This window comes from Crocodylus porosus, unplaced genomic scaffold (assembly GCF_001723895.1).
Source record: "Crocodylus porosus isolate Cpor-Errol unplaced genomic scaffold, CroPor_comp1, whole genome shotgun sequence".
Taxonomy (NCBI): Eukaryota; Metazoa; Chordata; order Crocodylia; family Crocodylidae; genus Crocodylus; species Crocodylus porosus.
Genome location: NW_017728941.1, coordinates 3,901 through 7,093, shown reverse-complemented (window position 1 = coordinate 7,093; position 3,193 = coordinate 3,901).

The window sequence follows — 3,193 nt, the reverse complement described above, 5'->3', positions numbered from 1 at the left end:
AATATTTCCTCCTGCCTGGCTCCTTCCTGCCTCGCCGGATGTGCCGGGCTCGGTGAGTTATCACAACATGCCTGCTGCTCGCAAACGGGCTATCGTTTCCGGCCTTGATGGACGAGGATGCAGCTGAGGGCAGGGTCCTCTCGCCCCCGAGCTCCCCTCTGCCTGTCTTGAGGCCGGGGCATGCAGGAAAGGGGGACGGGAGGTGGTAGCTGGGTCCCGGGGGTCCGCTCTGCAGGAAGGGGCCAGCCAGGCCTGCTCCTGGCACTGCCCTGGTGCTCAGCACGCCGGGGAAACCCTTTTCTCCGGGCCCCTTCCAGCCATGCCAGCACCATACGCGCCGGACCCGGTTGCCCCGGCACCTCCAGCACCGGTCCCAGGCGCAGTCCAGGACAGCTCGGAGCAGGCGTGACCCCGGCACATAACTCATCCCCGACGGCCGGATCCAAACTACGCACAGGCTCAAGTGCTCTGCTGGAGCAGACCCAGCGGGGACAGGCGCAGACGTCCCCCAGGCGCAGCCCATTGTCTGGCTCGCCCCGCGTCCGGCCCCCAGCCCCTCGCAGCGTTAGCCTGGAGTAAAGGGCCCTCGACAGAAGCAGCTTGTTGCTCTCAGATCAAGGCCTCTCGACATCGGCAGCTTGGCAATGGGAGTTGTTTATATGAAGTGCAGGCTTGCTGCGGCGGGATGCGTTAAGAGTACTAAGAAACTGGTTAAAAACAGAAACCAACCTACGGTCTCGGGCAGTTACACCCCTCCAGCGTCAGGCAAACCGCACAGGAGGGAGCTGGTAAGGAAGCCAGGCGGTTGCTACAGCGATGTGTGACATAAGTTACTGACCGTGGGCAGCCCTCGCACAAGATGTCACGGGCTGATCCAGCGGTGCTGGTGTGCTTGTTGGGGGGCGTCTGTTTTTAGGGTGGTGACCTGCTCATATTGCGGTAGAAGGTATGGATTTCATAGATTTCATAGACATTAGGGATATTGCTGTCTCGTGTGAAGGGTGAGACACTTGGCCTTTCCGCTGAGCGGGGCTGTCTGCAGAATTTCCTTACCTGGTAAGAGGCCCCTGGGTCGCGGAGAGGAAATCCTCCTCGTTTGATACGGAGACGTAACGAGGGAGGGCACGGCCCCGCTGCAGCGGGACGTTCCCAGTCGGCCTGCTCCCTCGTGGCTGGGCCGGGCCGGAGGCTCCCGCCTGCAGTCGGTCCGTGGTTCCCACCCGCAGCCGCGGTCTGTGCGCCATTCCTTGCCCTAGGGCCGTGCTGGGGGGCCCAGCTCGCAGCACCCCCTGGGGAGAGAGCCCTGCAGCACAGACCGGACCGTGGACTGAGGGGGAAGCTGAGGCCCGGCCCAGGCAGTGACTTGCCCGCGGTCACCCAGCAGGCCCACCGGAGGGTGTAAGTGTCCTGCAGCGCCGTCCAGACAAAACTCTTGGGGTAGAGGGGATATCTTTTATTACACCAACATGCCTACAGCCAATATCCTGGTCCAGCGCACTCGCCACTGGGCCCCGCTGCCTCTCAGCCGGGTGCTGCCTTGTTCGTGACCTGCTTGATGCCCCCGAGGCGCAAAGCCGCAGGCCGGGGGCTGCCGTGCATGCTGTAGGGATGCTCGGGGCTCGGGACGTTGCGGCGTGGGGGCTGCGGGCGTCTGGCTCTGGCGGGGAGAGGCCTGGACCTGGTAGCCGGGGGGCTGCAGGGCAGTGCGGAGCTGCGTCCGGGCTGGTTAACGAGGCCCCACTTAGGGGGAGGATAAATGAGTCCAGCTGCTGGCCACGGCCTGTCTACGCTGCACGCTTCCAGGAAAGGGCCAGCAAGCCCCTTGCAGGCCGCGAGGGAGTAACCTCACCTGGGCAGGGGCGAAACGCCCCCAGCCGTGCTCACGCAGCGCTGCCTCGTGGCCCGAGTCCAGCCAGGCCCCGCTTTGAAGCCAGGGCAGAGCCTGAAACCCAAGGCCAAGGAGCTCCTTCGAAGCAGACCGGGGTCGCAGCCGCGTCCATGGAGCTGCAAGGGGCTTCCCGGCTGGGAGCAGGATCCAGCCCAGGTGCAAGCTGCCCTGCCCTGTCCCAGGGGCGGCAGGGCTGGGGGGGACTGACCCCCGTGCAGGGGCCTGGACCTGCTGCTCCCTGCTCAGGCACGAGGGAGGGGGCACGCTCCAAGCTTTCGATGCTGGTGGGCACCGCAGAGGCGTGGAGCCGGCCACAGACCACCTGAGGCAGCCAGGTGAGCCCCGTTGCTGCCCCCCCCCACCCCCGCTGCAGGACCTCCAGAGTCCCCGGGGCTCTCTCTGTGGGTAAGTCTGGCGGCGTGGGCTTGGGGGTATCGTGGGGCTGGGGTGCACCCTTTCTCCCCTCCCCTCTCCCTGCTTGCCCAGGTCATCGGGCTCCTTGTGGGGGACATTTTGCAGCTCTTCCCCGGGCGAGGACCGAGTCCTGTGGCCTTGTGCTACGGCTGGGAACCGCCCCAGGCTTGCAGCCTTCCCCCACCCCCAGGTCCCGCGGTGGGTCCCCCAGGCCGCCCCGCTGCGGCGGGAGCAGAAGCCGCCTGAGGGGCCCCAGAGGGCCGGAGCTGGGGCCAGGAAGGAAGGGGCTCGTCGGTGCAGCTTGTCCCTGGCTCTAGTCGGCTGGGTTTGCGCAGAGGGCAGCAGGGCCGAGCCTTGCCTGGGGGGCCGGCTGCAGCCCCAGGAGGTGCCGTCTCCCGGGGGCGTGCGGTGTGGGCATGGGGGGCCACAAGAGGACAGGGCTTTAGAGGCCTCTGGTTTCCATTTCCCACCTCCTTGCTGTGTTGTCTGGGGCCGGGGGGGGGCTGGCGAGCACCTGATTGCCATGGGCAGCATGGGCCGGAGCCCGGTCTCCGTCCTGCCGCTTCCTTCCTGAGCCGTGAGTCACCCCGCCAGCCCCCCCGGGACGGGAGCCTCGCTGGCCCCCGCTGCGGCAGCTGAGCAGGGGGCCGGGGGCAGCACGGCTGGGCCCCCCCCATGCAGACGGGGGCGTCGGGGGCGGCTCCTCGCATTGGGTCCACGCAGGATTTACTTTCAGGGCGGGGTGCAAAACCGGGGGAGGCAGAGCCCGTCTTCCCTACAGCGGGGCAGGGGGCGCCCCGCAGGGCTGCCCCCGTTGCAGCCCAGCCCCCCAGCCTGGCGAGGCGGGGGCAGGCTCCGGGCTCCAGGGATCCCGCGGGGTCTTGGCTGCGG